General features: G+C 45.6%; 1 long non-coding RNA gene across 4 annotated transcripts in view; it reads left to right on the top strand.

Annotated features, from left to right (window-relative positions):
• LOC144378132 (uncharacterized) overlaps positions 1 to 16,278 on the top strand; it is a 52,634-nt gene that overhangs the window by 17,321 nt on the left and 19,035 nt on the right. The gene's annotated exons all lie outside the window — the stretch shown is intronic.

Here is a 16,278-nt window from a genome sequence, read left to right as displayed (position 1 = left end):
TGCTTGTATCCAGAGAAGATGCAACGCCAGAGAGTATATTTCATGTTCCAAAGATCTTGTCATAACTGAGAGTGCACGTGAGTAGATTGACACCCATATCTGTCTGGGGTGAGGTGCTTACACAGAGGAGGGATGCAGTTTTCCCAAATGGTTGCTTCTGAATTTAGATCCCAGACTTTGCTTTTGGGTATGAGGCCTGCCTATCCAACTGTCTGCTTGACACCTTGCAGGCATCTCAAACCTGCAAGGTGTATTAGTCAGCTTTTTGTTGCTGTGACCAAAATATCTGACAAGAATAAGTTTGGAGGAGGAAAAGTTTATTTCAGAGGTTCAGTCCATGGTTGGCGACTCCATTGCTCTGGGCATGAGATGAGGCAGAACATCATGGTTTAGTGGAGGAAATCTGCTCAGCTCATAGGCGGCCAGAAAACAGAGAGAGCAAGGGGAAGGGACTGCAGGGAAGATGTACCTTTCCAAGGCACACCCCTGTGACCTCCTCCAGCCATGTCCCACCTGCCTACAATTGCCACCCAGTTACTCCATTATAACTAGGATGAACCAATGGTTATAGCTTTCATAATCTAATTATTTTGCCTCTGAATATTCCTATATTAACACAGGAATTTGGAGGGGACACCTTGTATCCAAAACATAACATCTGGCATGACCCTAAGAAACCCTAGTCCCCTGCCATTGCTTCAAGGACATGGCACCACTGTCCCTCCAAATTCTCAAGCCAGAACATTTGATATCTCCCTTCCCTTCTTCATTCATTCCCAACATCCTGTTTATCAGCCAGATCTCTGCCAAGGCAACCTCTGGAACTCCTATTTGTCATCTCCTTTTAGTAGCTACCACTACTACCCTAGTCTAACTGACCATCATTCTTCCAACTCCAGTGCTCTCCTGTGGAAGCACAGTAAGGACTGGGCACCAACGTTTACATTTTCTTGGGGGCTACATTGAAAAAATAAAACAAAATAAAACAAAAATATGTGACTTCAATGTGGAGTAGTCTTTTTTATTTAACTCACTATATTCATTTTGACATCATCAGTATAAACCAATATCGAGACACCTTACCTTCGTCTTAATTTTATTTTTTTTTTTGTCTGAAGTCTTCAAAATATCACATGCACTTTACACTGACAGCACATTTCAGGGTGAATGCTAAATCTTCATCAGAAACACTTGGCCTGCATTTAGATGTTATATAATTTACAGTTGGAAAAGTAGATTCACATACCTAAGTTGTTCCAAATATACATAAGTTTTTAAATAGCTGAATAAAGTAGTATTTGATTTTAAGTTTAATTGAAAGAAAATAAAAATATTCAGTTTCTTGATCACACTAGCCACATTTCAAGTGCTTCCGGTAGGAAGCTGGGATAGACAGTGGAGTTCAAGGACCTTTCCGAGTCTTGCCTTTGTTCAACCCATTCTCCATGAACAGCCAGAGAGTTATTTTATTTTATTTTATTTTAGTTCTCGGTGGACACATCTTTGTTGGTATGTGGTGCTGAGGATCGAACCTGGGCCGCACGCATGCCGCTTGAGCCACATCCCCAGCCCCAGAGAGTTATTTTAAACATGTAAATTGGACCATGTCACTTCCCACAAGACCTTGGTTAAACACACAAACTCCTTCCTACTGTCATCTAGGTCTGATGGGGCTCCTGCCTACCCCTTAGTCCCCACTCCCCTCTTTTCAGTACATCCAGAGACATTGGATTTTTAAAACATTCTTCAAAAGACACACCTGGCATTGCTGAAGTGAAAACTGCAGAGGTGGCCGTGGACCAGGTCTTGGGTGCCTTGCAGGCCGGGGGTTCCTGAAGATCAAGGCGCTCTGGCGGTGGGGTGTGGGGTAGGGGTACCAAGTAGGGGACCAGGCTCAGCTTAACCCTTGTGGCTGCCTCTCTCCGTCTCTCTGGGACTGAGCCGGAATCCTGTGCTCTGGCCAGCATCCCTCCTCCTAACCCGGGCAAATTAATTGGAAACAGATGTCAAGCTGCGGGAGTTAAATACAGACATCTTACCAAATGTCAGCCCTTCCCCGGGGCCAAGATGGAGTCCTCACTTCTCATCCTCACCAGGGAGTTGGGAACAAGGCTCTTCACATGCTGGTGGCACCGTGAGCCCCAAGAGGGTTTTAGCCCTTCACAAAAACTCCAGGCAAATTGTGACTCTGAACACTAGAAAGGGCTCGGTGAATTTATTGTGTCAGATGCAAACAGAAGGGGCCCCAGAGCAGCACCAACGCATGCAGGGTAACCACAGACTCACAGATTGTGTGACATGGCAAGGAGGGTCTCATCTGCCCACTGCAAAGAGGGTAAAACTGAGGCCCAGAATATGGAAGGGTCTTGTCCAAGGCCATTCAGCCCAGAGTATGGAAGGGACTTAAGACCCAGAGTCAGGGACTATTTTCTAAAGGACAAATCTGATGTTATCTCCCGCCAAGCCTCTCTACAGGCTGGAGAATAAACCCAAACTCCTAGGCTCGGCTGACAAGGCCTTTACTCTCTCCCCTTTATCTCAACCTTGTGGTCCGCCTCTCCCGTGTTAAAGGTCTTCCTTGTAGTCCTGAATGCAACACTCTGATGCTTTTGCCTGTGATGTTTCCTCTGTCTCCCTAACTGTCTAGGAAGCTCCTATTCATCCTTTACAACCAACTCAGATGTACCCTCCTTTCTGCAGTTGCCTTGATTCTGAGGTAAAGTTTCTTTGCTCATCTTCTAGGATCCCACGGTGTTGAACATGATTACTGTGATTATTCACATATTTTTCTGTCTTTCCCTTTGTCCCCAAACCCCTGCATTTTATTTTTGCTTCTCTGAAGCTTGGCACGGAGTCTGGCCAACAGGAGGTAGGGAATAAATATTTGCGACTTTGACATTGCCAAAGCCAAGAACCCTCTTTCTTTGCTTTCTTAGCTTCTCTGTAGCATCTGATGCCACTGAACTCTTTCTCCTTGACATGTTCCTCTCAGTACCTGTGGCTCCTTTCTGCCTGATTTTCCTTCCTACCTCTCTGACTATTCTGCCTTAGTCTCTGTATTAGTCTGTTTTTCATCACTGTTCCACTGTTCCAGAGGCAGGTTCACTTTATAAAGTAAGAACATTTTTTAAGCTCACAGTTCTGGAGGTTCAAGGGTATGGTGTCAGCACCAGTCAGCTCTGGTGAGGACCTGCAGGAGCATGTCAGGGAGGAAGAGATCACTTCTTAAAGTAGGAAGCCAGAGTAATTCAGAGTTTGGGCTTGCTCTCATAAAGGTTTGCTCTTGTGAGAGATAAGGGGTCTGGTGAGATTTGCTTTAATCCTTTCCAAGGACAGTTCCCCAAGTGATCTAAGGACCTCCCCTGAGGTCCCAACTGTTAAAAGTCCTACCATCTCAGCACTGCCATGCTAGGACCAAGCTCCCAATCCTTGTGGGACATTCTCAGACCGTAACAGTGTCCTTTTTGAATGCCTGTGGTTGTTCAGGAACTTGTCCTTGGAAATCCTTTCCTGTCTGGGTTAGGTGTCATGGCGCTCAGACCTTTTGCCTGTGCTATTCCTTTTCTCTGGGACACCCTTCCCTCCATTTCTGGCCTAGGCAATTTCTTCTTAACCTTTGGGTTTCAGCTTAAAGGCCACCCTCTCAGAGCCCTTCCCCAACCACCTGATGGCCAGCCTGGGTGCTGGTGGCTGGCAGGAATGGTGGGTGAGTGGAAGAATGAAGGTGCAGCTGGACTGGCAGAGTGGAGAAGGGGGCTGGTGTCTTTAGCACATGCTAATATCTCCACAGTCATTGGCTGGGGGTTTCACTTCTCAATCCCAAGATGGGCAGGTCCCAGCATTTTTGGGTTATTAACTCCCTTCAGTAAACTTCCAATGAGTGTGATAAAACACTCAGCAGAATGCAGCCAGAGCTCATAAAAGCAGGATTTAGTGCCATTTTATAGATGTCAGGGCTGACTTCTACACTGAAGCTGGTATATATTTAAAATTCATGTGTGACTCACTGCCTTTGGGGGGAAGGTCTAAGGCCTGGGAGAAGGCGGTGGCAGGCCCCATGCTGGCCTCCCAGGTCTAGCACACCTGGAGGCAGGGATAGCAGGGTTGGAGGGGAGGGCTGCCAGTGCACCAGGATGAGCTGGCCTCCTAAGCCCTGCCTCTATTATTTCTTGGCTTTGTAAATTGTATCCCTTCTTTCCCTGGTCCTCATTTTACATAGCTGTCAAAAAGAACCATTTAACCTACCTTGTTAATCAGGTCTGTCAATGAAAGCTGCTAATAACAATCCCCACATCTGCAAGGCTTATCACAATACAAGTTATTTTTTGCTTCTGTTGCAGTACCATGTGGGTCAGTGGCTCCTTCACAGCAGTGACTCTGAGGCTTCCATTGGTGGCTCTGTCTTCCCATCAGGCCTTCTCATGGTTCTCTGCTAGATCATCTGTATTAAGTCACCTGAAAGATTTATTAGTAGTTTTTTTGGTCAGGGGTTGGCAAACTCACAAGCACTATTAATCCATCACTTGATTTTTTTATAAATAAAGTTTTATTGGTACACAGATATACCCATGCTTTCATACCAGAAGCCATATGGCCTGCAAAGCCTGGAGTGTTCACTCACCTGGAATTTTATAGGAAATGTGTGCTGACCTCTATTTTAGGGTTTAGGCCTGGAAGTGGTGTCCATTGCTTTTACTTTTAGTTCACTGGCTACAATCCAGCTGAATGACCCTAAAATATTTTGCAAGGGATGCTGGGAAATGTGGAGGATTATGGGTTTTGGTTGCCCTGCCTGTCTCTGCCATACCAACCTTTCAGGGTCATTATGAGGCTGTAATAAAATAAGGCATGGACAGGGTTTCCTAGAGGGTCTGGCACTGGGTAACTCTTCATAATGGTACTCACAGCTCTCAGCTCTCAGGGACATACTAAGTGGCTGGAATGGGGAGCCTTGTGGCTGGAATGGGGAGCCTTGTGGCTGGAATGGGGAGCTGTGTGGGAGACCCCTCCCCATCCTTGGGAGAAGGCTCTGGGTTGCTCATGTTCCTTGGTGACCAGGATGTAAGCTGAATGCCTGGTTCCGCTGGATCTGAATTTTTAACTCTGCCTCTTTCTACGTGGCCAACTGGGTCTGGGAACAGGAAGAACTCAGGGATGCCTACTTGGGCCCCAAACCTCATATGTCCCAACCAGACTTTTTCTACTGGCTGGGGAGCTGCTTGTGTGTGTATACCAGGCTTGACCTGTAGGACATTGCCCACTCAGTTTCCTGCCTGGACATTAATGATCTGATACCTGCCTGCCCCATGGTCCCAGCCTTATTCTTGATTACCCTTTTAAACATGCAGGTTTGGAAAATTTTAAAAAATCCCATCACTTTCTATTAATTACAGTACATGAAAGATATATACATTGAACATATGTTATTAATGATATTTTTACTTTGGAAAGTAACTATAATAAAATTTATTTAAAGCATAGGCTGGAGGTTAATTAGTAGTTAAGCCTGATATTTTAAAGTTAATTCACTAATGTGAAGGTGATTATTCACTAATAATAATGAGGCACTTCTCATTTTAGGTCCAGGCTTACTAAGTTTTCCCCCTTTTTGCATTGATTTTCCCAAGAGTCTAATTCCCCAATGCACAGAAATGTGGTACTGAGAGCACACAGCAGAATTGTGGATCATCTTCTTCTTTCTTAAAATGATGCAAGATTTATTTTTGTGATAGAAATTTAGAGCTACTCATAAGGAGACTTGCCTGAGTATTTCATTTTAAGGCCATAGTCCAGAAATAGAATTTGATTCTTGTAAAATAAAATAAATAAAATAAAAATCAGCAATAACAGCACCTCAATTATGTTCTTGGTTGCAAGGATTCTTGCAATGCCTATAAAATCACCCAGAATCATGTGTCTTGGCAGTGGACAGCCCTTCAGCACCGGTTGCTGGACCCATTGGCTCAGAAGGTGGGAGAGTTCTTGTACCCACTTTGCCTGGTGGCTGAGAGCTGGGCCCACCCTTCAACTCATTGCTCTCAGCCCAGTTCACAATGGTGTGGAGTTAGACTCCTTTAGGGCTCAGAAGCTTTGAGGTCTTGGCAGGGTGTCCACTCTGTGGTTGGCATCAGTGGGCCAGTGGTGGTAGGCACAGTGGCTTTGCAATAAAGCGGACTTGGGTTTCAGTGTTGGCCGAGCTGATTAATAGTGATGTTGCATTGGGCAAAGTTCTTAAGCTCTTTGTTTCCTCAATGCAAGAACATACCTGAAGTTCTCAACAATAGGAGCTCAGTAATGCTTCTTCCCCTTCTTGGTTCACACTTTGGTGAACAAACCTTCCTCAGAGATTCTGTTCAGAAACAAATTCTCTTGGTCCTTCCCACCAAGTTAACTGATTTTCTCTTCTGATTTTTACTGGAAAACTAGGTGAATACTTTGATAATGGCACCTGCCATCATGATCATGTTGTATATTGTGTCATAACAACTTTAAAAAAAATCTGTGTAAGAATGCCTTTGGCTGCAAGTAACAAATAATCATATTCAAACTGGCTTATTCAATGGGGAAATTAATTATGTTAGGAACAAAAAGCCTTAAGGAGCTAGACTCCATCTCTACACTGAATGATACCATCTAAGGGGGAGAGGAGATGGTGGTTTTAAAAATATGAATCACCAATAAAAAAATGTGGAAAACAATATGAACGAACTTCCAGGTACTGATTGACTCAGGCTACCTAGCATCTCTTTCTGGAGCTTTCAGTGGGTGGAAACCTTGAGAGTTGATTGCTGTAGTGTCTGAGAGATGGGGCCAACCCAGCCTTTCTGCCCCTTGGTGATAGGCTCTATCTCCCCTTGATTCTGATCTCACATCTCCTCTGCTATTTCTTTGATCTCAGCAAAGGAGGCTGGTCTATTCAGAGCTGATCAGGAAGTAAAATAGACCTGAACATGAAATAGATCACAATCTAGGCAGACCTCCAGGCTCTAGCAACCTGGGTGGAGGCTCAGAAGCCAAAACTGTTGATAGGGACAATTGAAATCAGAACTCTTTGTGGGGAAGATATGTTAGCATTCAGGAGCCACCAAGTGTTTTCTTCTTCTTTCACCTTGTCTCCTTTTCTGATGTGCAGCTCATTCTACATCTGTTTTATACTGTAGAGGTCACCAAGTTCAGCAAATGTGTCCTCCTTTCCTTGATTTTAATTTAGGATAGTATCTGCTTTTCTTAAGTTCATCCTCTCATGTCTCAAGAATTAAATGGCCAGCTTTGGGATTGTGGCTTAGTGGTGGAGCACTTGCCTAGCACATGTGAGGCACTGGGTTTGATACTCAGCACCACATAAAAATAAATAAAAAAAATAAAGGTATTGTGTCCATCTACAACTAAAATGTGTGTGTGTGTGTGTGTGTGTGTGTGTGTGTGTGTGTGTTGTTTGTGTTTGAATCAAAAGACTGGGTGACCAGCTTTGAAGTCAGACAAATTCCAAGTCTGCTAGGTACTGGCTGTGGAAACTTACAGAATGTACTTTGGCTTCTGGAGTCTCACTGCTTCAGCTGTCTAGTGGAATAAGGCTTACACCTGCCTCCTGGAGTCTTTATCAGCAGCAGTGATGTCACATAGTCCACGGGCCTTGGAAGAGACAGTATTTCTAGAAACATTGATAGTCACTCGGCACAAAAGCGGATCAGTTATCAAGTCAGGATGGGAAACCCTGGGTTAATGAGATTTATTTATAAGAGAATTCCTCAAAACTCTGAATAAGCTCTGAACAATAATGTTTATTGTGACATTAGCAGGTGTGTTTTCTTAATATATTTGGTTGCAGGATCCCATTTTTGAGGTTATCTCATGGGACTAGGTTCATTGTCTCAGCGTTGCATTTAGGAAGCCAGATGTGGCCACTCACCCATGTCCTCATAGTTCCTTAATCTTAGGGAGAGGGAAGAGGGAAGACCTTGTGCAGAGTGAGTGAATCTCCTTCTTTCCTCTTGTACTGAGTGAAGTCTGGGAAACAGAAGCTTGGGCCATGCCTCCTGTATGCCCTCACACATTTCCCACAATGCATTCCCAGGATGGGGCCCAAATGCACCTGGGAGGTAGTTCTAAGGAGCCCTAGCGCACCACAGGGTCACTGTGGTCTTCTCACACCCAGTGTCTTTCAGGTCCATTTGCTAGAAAACCAAAAGCCACTTGGAAGTTGTCTCTGTGACTAAATGAGCAGCAGTTCCTGAATAAAAGAGACCTTGGTATGTAATGCACCAAAGAGGCAGCTTACTCGGCAGACCCTGCCATGAAAAGCCATCTTTAGCTTCCTTGGCTGCCAGACTGATAGATGTTAGGTCAAAAAAGCAGAACTGACGAAGACAGGAATGCGCACAGCTATACCCACTTCAGAATTCCACTTCTCCCCCAAAGAAAATAGCACTTTCCGGGCCTCCAGCATGTGGCGCGATGTACCTTTCGGCCGTGGATTTTGGCCCCCTCATCTTTGGCTGTCCCTGAGTGGCTCTTCTAATGACCGATGAACCTGTTGGTGAGGGAAGAAAGCCACCTAGGTTAAGGCTTCAGATGTGTGTGTGTGGGGGGAGTAGCACCCCAACAGCGTGGCTTTGATCCCCGTGGTGTGGTCAGCTTGGGATTCCAGTGTGGATGGGTTTCCCAGGCCACATGATGAGCACAGCAATGATTTTCGGTCTGTTTCAGGAGATCTGATGGAATCTTTGGTTTCTCTCCAGAGAAACCCAACATAAAATACTGCTGGTGCCGGGTGGAAAACTCCTGTATTAGGGCACTTGAATCTGCTCCTTTCCTTTGCTCTCAGGGGTTCCTGTCCAGTGTCACCTTCCTCCTCTTTAGGATGTCATGTGTAGTACCAGTGCCAACACAACCCTAACATAAACAGCGATGGGGAAACAGGGGCATGGGGGACTTGTGTGTGTGTGTGTGTGTGTTTGTGTGCATGTGCGCAGGTGACAGTGTGGGTGATGGGGACAGGAGTATAAGCTTCCCTAGTCCAGAGACTACAGTGGGGCAAGTCAGGGCCAGAGGAAGAGATGGACAGGGAAGAGGAGAGAATTTGGAGAGGAGGATGGAGGAGGGAAGGAAGGAGCCCTGAGAGGAAGGGGGAGGGGTGGGGCAGGTGGGAGGAAAGGGGCAGAGGGAGTAGTGGGTTCGTGATTGGGGGGCATTCAGGAAGGCATGACACGTGAGTGACACCCAGTGACTTAAGAGAGAAGAAGTTGGCGGCCTGAAAGGAGGGAGACAGAAAGCAGGGCTTTTCAATATGAGCATTCATGTCGAGGTGACAGCAGTCATTTATCATGCCCTGAATGGGAGCGCAGGGCCCAGCGTAGCCGCCAAAGACCTCTGGTTAAAGTTTTACCTGAGTGTGAAAGGAGCTGGGGCCTGGCCAAACAGCGGCTCTTCTGCGGCTGCAGGGGCGGCCCCTGGGGGCCCATCTGTTTGGAGCAGAACGATTCTGGCAATAGGGGAGGGAGCCCTGGAACAGGATGTTTCCCAGTGTGGGGACCCCTTCAGGCATTCCAGGCCAGCAGGGGTGAGGGGTCTGCCTCACACAGGGGTCTGGAAGGATCTTCTCTAGGCACTGGATTAGGAGCCTGGCCCCAAATCAATTTTGTGAGCCTGTGGGGGGTGGGGGTGGGCTTGGGCTGGGACAAATGGAAGCATATTTTGTTATGTGATGTCATTGGAGTCCAGCACAAATTTAAAAAATGCTATTTAGTTCTTCCCAAGTGTCAGGCACTACAGCCCTACTCCTGTCTGTTTTCTCTGCCTGGTCCTAACTGCTCTGAACAGGGAGCCTGTCAGGGGCCTGTGTTTGTGCCCTGCACAGGGGACATTAAGTGAACAGAGTCCCTCTCGGTTTTTCATGTCATTAATTGGTGATCTTCAGACTCTGAAATAGCATTTCCCTCTCCCATCCCTTATTTCATTATCCTCAGTTCAATACACACCAGTGCCGAGCGAGGCAGCCTGCTTGGATATATTAGGAATTATTTAAATGAGATGGGGATGTATGGGTAGTTAAAAACGCAGCCTTCTATTCTGTCCTAATTATGTATCAAATTACATTACAATTATTCCCAAATATAAACTTGCTGAGAACCTCAGAAGGGGAGGTTCTGGGAACATCAGGAGAAAAGTGAAATAGGGCATGGTGGGAACAGTGGTCCTGGACCCTAAATGTATCCAGAAGCCTGGGCAGTGTGTGTGTGTGTGTGTGTGTGTGTGTGTGTGTGTGTGTGTGTGTGTGTGTATGTGAGAGAGAGAGAGTGAGTACATGTATGAGTGTGTGAATGTGTGCATATGTGTAAGATTATCTGTGGAGGCATAGGAATGCATGTGTGTGTGTATGTGTGTGTGAATGTGTGCATGTGTGTGTGCCTCTGCCTGTTTCCCTCCCTCCCTCCCTTCCTTTCCCTGTTATCAACTTCACTGTCATATAGCATCCATTGTAGGAGTCACTGGCTCAGGCCCTAATAGCTGGGAGTGAGCAGAAGGAAGTCTTATCCAGCCTCTTTGATTTAAACATTGATTCTAACATTCTCCAGCTGTGTGGTCTAAGAGAAGTCTTTTAACCTCTCTGAGCCTCGGTTTCCTTCTTCGTTAAGGGCGGGTGGTAGTTGTCTCCAACAGTGCCTGATACATAGGAGGCTTTTGGAAGAAGGGATGAGCCTTCACTGTGACTGCTCTAAGCCAAACATTTGGGTCTGATAGTGTTATTAGGTTCTTTCAGGGCCAGGAACCTGTGAGGCTGCCCCCCCACCTTGGCTCTCACTTCCTGTGATCAGCTGGTGGGGCTGAGCTGAGCCTGGGGTGGCAAAGACTTGGGGCTTAACTTCAGTCATGTCCAGCCTCAGGTCTTTCCTGTAATTTCTTTTTTTGTGTGTGTGGTGCTGGGGATGGAACCCAGGGCCTTGTGCATGTGAGGCAAGCACTCTGCCAACTGAGCTATGTCTCTAGCCCCTTCCTGTAATTTTTGACAAATACTCTCAGAGCACCTATTCTGTGTGGGCACTTTGCCAATGCGATGCTGTCCCCATCCTGGGGTGAAAAGAAGGAACTGCCCCAAGTGCTTTAGCCAAAAAGTGGCAGAGCTGGACTCCTACCTAGGTCTGCCTTGGAGCCCAGGTGGTTAAGAGTGAGCCGCTTGGTCTCTAGTCTCCTGAGCAGCTTCTCTGAGTTTTCTATCCATTTGTTTTGTGTTATTAGCCAGCCTTTTCCGCAGCTCTTGGGAAGGGTCCTGATAAATCTTTATTAATCACTTATTAATAATTATTAATCATTATGAAGCTACTGATGTTGCAGGGCTCCGAGTTTGGCTGTTCCCATTTCTCTTCTCACATGCCTACTGCCCACAGCCACTCACATTCCAGGCCTGAGGGGGTAGGGGTTGCTGTCAGAGGGGTCCTTGCCCTGGTTATTAGGTGTGGGGTGGCCCAGGATGTCTAGAGCAGTTTCTGTCAAGATCCAAAGCAGGATGGGACCTTATGGGTTGAGTGATACTGCTCAAAAGCTGTTGAAGTTTTGTCTCTCAGTACCTAGGGGGTGACCTTATTTGGAAATAGTTTTGTTTTTTTTTTTTTTTGCAGATAATCAAATTAAAATGAGGTCATTAAAGGGGCCCTAATCCAATATAACTGTGCCTCCTAGAAGGGGGGAATTTGCACACAGATAGACATGCACAGAGGGAAGACTTTGTGAAGAGACACAGGAAAATGCCATGGGATGCTGCAGGCAGGAATGGGGTGACATGTCTTCAGGGCAAGGAATGACAAAGCTTGGCAACAAACCACTGGAAGTTAGGGGAGAAGTGTCCCCTTCACAGTCACTAGGAGAAACCAATCAGACCGACACCTCGATCATGGACCTCCAGCCTCCAGAACAGAAGCAACAAATTTCTGTTCAGTTTCACTCAATTCGTGGTTCTTTGCTACAGCAGCCTTAGGAAACTAACAGAGACCTCAATCCCTTGGGCTGGAGGAAGGAGGAGGAGTGGAGAGCCACTGGGTGGGAAGCAGGGTCCTGGCTCTGGGAGTGTCCAAGAGATGGTGGCAGGCCTTCTTGTCGATGAGTAAACAGGTCCTGTAGCAGCCAGCGTCCCTAAGTAGTGATGACGTGCCTTCCCAGGCCCTGGGCCTGGTACCCAGCCAGGGCCTAGAGGACAGGGAACAGCCTCAGTCTGAGGGGCGACTGGTAAGACCTGGGTGTCACAGTGGGTTTGGGAGCAGAGACTTCTGGATCCACAGTATCTACCTTTCTGCTTTTATTCCATTGGCAAGAACTTGTCACATGGCCTATTGAGACTCAGAATCCATATGCAGTGTCGTCTAAATTTGTCCTCTGTGCCTCTTGCATCTGTCCTGCTCTTGCTGATAAAAAAAGAAGCTGCCCTTTTTATACATCCTCTCCTATTCTGTCTGCTGACTACATGGAGGGGACTCTTGATGAAGCCTTGACATCAAGGTACCTGGGTCCTGAGGTCCTTACTTGGGGACAGCTGCACTGAAGAACTGCCTAGCCAGCTATACCCCTGGGAGCCTGTTGCTGAGGGAGAAATAATGGTTATTGTGTTGAGCCACTGACCTCTGGGGCTGTGTCAGCAATTTGGAGGGGGAGAAGTGGGGAAAGCTGGACTGTCCTCTAGGCCTTCCTGTCTGTGATGTTCATAGGCAAATACAGCAACCTCAAGGAGCTCAGCTGCCTCTTTTTTAAACACGGGGGTCTTTTGAAGACTGCATGAGCCATGCACAGGGGTCTAGCTAGTGCTTGGTAGAGAGGGCATGCCCATTATTTATGCCTTTTCCTTCTGGGATCTGTTGACTAACCCCAAAGGTGAGACCACCTGGGATGATCCTTTCTTTCCTAAATCAACTCTTCCCTAGGAGGTCAGTCCTCCACCCACAGCCTGAGTCCCCAGACCTGACCTTGGAGCATCTTTGACCTATAACTTTACTTATTTCCATCTTAGAGGAAGTGTTTCAAATTAAGGTGACAAAAACCCATGTGCTATTTTTGGATACCACTTCATATTTTTTAAAAAAATTTTTTAAAGAGAGAGAGGATTTTTAAATATTTATTTATTTATTTTTTAGTTTTTGGAAGACACAACATCTTTATTTTTTTTTTTATGTGGTGCTGAGGATGGAACCCAGTGCCCCGCGCATGCCAGGTGAGTGTGCTACCGCTTGAGCCACATCCCCAGGCCACCACTTCATATTTTTAATTTTTATTTTTTTGGTTAAGAAAATTTGTGCTACTTAGATGTAAAAAAAATTCCTGGGAAAATTATATAATTGGCATGCCATTTACAAGACAGACTTCTGATATCATTTGTGCTGCTTTGCTATGAAATTTGTAAACAGCATGAACACTGGACCTGGGTTAGCATGCTCCAAGTGCAGCAGGACTGGTGATTGCAGCTCTCCAAGTGATGCCTCAGGTCCACAGTCAGCTCAGGCAGTGCCAGCGCACACCAGACAGGCCCCTCTGGCTCTGACTGCAATTTCAAGATGATTGATGTATGGCTTTCTACAGGTCTCAGCTCTGGTGTGATTCATGAGCACCCAGGTGTGAGGAAGGCCTCTTGGGTGATGCATTAGGAGAAAAGTAGGGAGGTCTGTGGAGGTTCATGGAGTCTCCATCCTTAGTAGGGTTTCCATTAATGTCTTGCATGAAGTCTCTAGTATAAGTCCATCACACCAGTAGATGACAGGAAACGGAAAAATGTTTGAAGCATACTAGAAGACAGTGTGGGTCTGCTGCCCTCTTGACAGGTGGTGTTGCTTCAATCCTAATAGGAGGAAACCTAAGATCCTTGTAGAAAATCATTCGCAGGTACACAGGAGGGGAAGATGAGACTCAGCAGCAGTGTGTTTGCCATGGTCCAATTAGGAGACAGAAATCACACCAGAGCCAGGGGCCATATAGCGCTCCTAATGTAATCCCAGTGGCTCAGGAGGCTGAGGCAGGAGGATCATGAGCTCAAAGCCAGCCTCAGAATCTTAGTAAGCCCTAAGCAACTTAGTGAGACCCTGTCCCAAAATAAAATATGAAAAAGGGCTGAGGATGTGGCTCAGTGGTTAAGTGCCCCTGGTTTAATCCCTGGAACCAAACAAACAACAAACCACACCAGTGTCCTAACAGGAAGAAGCCTGCTAAGGAAATTAGTCATGGGAAGACTGCAAAGGCAAAAAAAGAGAGCTAGGGTATGGGGTGAGGGGAGTTACTACAGGAAGCAACCATCTGCAGCTGAGAGGTTGGGATTGTTAAAGTTGAACCTGAAAAAAGAGCCCCAGGGAGCCAGGACTCAGACCCTGGGGAGGAAATGCCAGCTGACAAGGGCTAGTGTCTCCAAGATGATGTGACAAGGCTGTGTTATATCTGCTAGTGTTGGAAAAACTGGGGACTGGAATTAGTTCTGTTACTGGGACCAGATGCTCCTGCCAGGGTGAAGTGGTGTGCTGGGGTGATGATACTGGGAAAAGAACTAACATGAGAGTAGAGCACACCCTTCTTCTTTCTCCAGCCTTTCAGGTTCCCTTGAAACTTTCCTATTGACAAAACTGAATGTGGAGCCTTCTGATCTCGAGAAATCAGGAGAGCCCCAGCTCCAGCATCAAAAAGCGAGTATGGCAGGGTGGGAAGGAGCTGGTAGACAATAGCTTAATAACTGACACAATTATGAGTCAACAAACATTTAATGTTCAAGGCCACATTATTAGAAGTCTAGAATCTAGTTGGAGGGAGGTCATAGTTACCTCTTACCTTGAACTGAGCAGATTTATTGCATTCTAGTGTGTGTACTATAATTTAAACAAGATTAATGTCCCCTGGAGCCCACCTAGAGAAGGTAGCTTCACCTGGGGAGGAGATTCAGAACCATGACAGTATCAGGGACAAGGAGTGACCACACAGTCAGAAGAAGCGAATGCCATCTTTAAACTACCTCTGCCTCAGGTGAGAGATGGAGATGACTCTGGATGGGTTCACGCCGGGAATGATAGGGGTGGGGTTCTAGAAAGGCATTTTCTGTTGTGAGATAAAGAAGGCTTTGTTTTCCTTAGGAAAGATAAACAAAACAATTCTTTCTTCTGATTGTAGAACAGCTCCTGTTTATTGTGGGGACCTCAGAACATGCAGGTTGATGATTCAGCTGGGGTGAGGGAAAGCAACATCACCTGTCCGAGTTCCAGGTGCAGTGAGCTTCGGTGCTGTAGGTGGAGAGCATTCACTCTTCCCAGGAGACCGTGCATCCCTCGGTGGCTTTCATTTGCTGACCCTCCCTGATTCTTAGCCCTGCACAGCTGCCCAGGGGAGTCTGACTTGGCATCTCTTTCCCCCTGGGGCTGATCCCTCAAGGATCCTACTTGTCTAGGTGTTTTTCCAAAGCTGGATTTTTTTTTTTTTTGTTAAGAGGAACTTTGGCTCTAGCCCTTAAGATAATTACATTTTTTTTCCACCTTCTTGCATACAGAAAAGTTTAAAGAAGCAAATAGAAATAATTTGTAATTATACCTCCCGAAGATGACCACAGTTAACATTTTGGCCTTTCTTTTCTGCACAAATATATCTGCTTTTAAGATAATTGGGATCATAGTGGATATACAACTTTGTTTCTTACTCCCCCCCACCCCTACTTTAGCATATAAATATTTTTCAAAGGTCAATGTGTGTTTTTAAAAATATGTTTTTACACCAGTGGCCTAGTATTCTGTTCTTTGGCTGTACCGCAACTTGTGTGGGATATTTTGCTTACAATTGATTTTTTTTTTCCTGTTTGACCAGATTTCTTATTGATATCTTTGCACACAGTCTTTTGTGTACATTTTTTGATTATTTTCTCAGGATGGAATCTCAAGACTATGACCGGCTCAACTGATGTTTCAAAACCACCTTTTATTATTTAAAAAAACCTTCAAATATGCACAAAAGAGAATGGTACAATTGTCCCCTTATAATTACTAGCTTTAACAATTCCTCGAATTCTGACAATGATGTTTTAGTTAGGCCTTCTCTCTGTTTTTGTTGGACTATCTTAAAACAAATTCCAGATGTTGTATTATTTTCCCTGTGAAAGTTATTTTACTTCTCAAATGGGTAAAATAATTACTTAAAAACACGATCAGAATGCCATTAGCACACCTATAGAAAAGAACAATAATTCCTTAGTATCACGTCTAATATTTGTCCATGTTCAATTTTCTCCAATTATCTCAAAACTGATTTCTTAGAGCTAACTTATTTGAAAAAGGA

Source organism: Ictidomys tridecemlineatus, chromosome 5, assembly GCF_052094955.1.
Source record: "Ictidomys tridecemlineatus isolate mIctTri1 chromosome 5, mIctTri1.hap1, whole genome shotgun sequence".
Classification (NCBI taxonomy): domain Eukaryota; kingdom Metazoa; phylum Chordata; class Mammalia; order Rodentia; family Sciuridae; genus Ictidomys; species Ictidomys tridecemlineatus.
The sequence above is the reverse complement of the archived record's forward strand: the minus strand, read 5'-3'. Positions and strand labels throughout refer to the sequence as shown.